This window comes from Suricata suricatta, chromosome 12, assembly GCF_006229205.1.
Source record: "Suricata suricatta isolate VVHF042 chromosome 12, meerkat_22Aug2017_6uvM2_HiC, whole genome shotgun sequence".
Lineage (NCBI taxonomy): Eukaryota > Metazoa > Chordata > Mammalia > Carnivora > Herpestidae > Suricata > Suricata suricatta.
In genome coordinates, this window is record NC_043711.1 from 49,444,671 (window position 1) to 49,444,965 (window position 295).

The window sequence follows — 295 nt, forward strand, 5'->3', positions numbered from 1 at the left end:
ACCTCCTGTTTACCAAAAGGATCACTAAATCATCTTCTATAGGCTGTAAAACAAAGTCCATGAGGTCACTAATTTTAGAAGAGAAAAAAGGTTTCTGGGTCTTATTTTCTTGGTTTTATTTTATATACTAGGGCATGACGTTGATTTAAGATGTGGAGTTGGGAGAGGTAGTTTGGATAAGAACTTAGAACAGTTCTTAGGGATATCCATTTCTACCAATGAAGATGTGGATATGCATTTCTTGAAAAACACATTACATCTTTCAGCTGGAAGACCCTGCAGAAACATAAGAGGC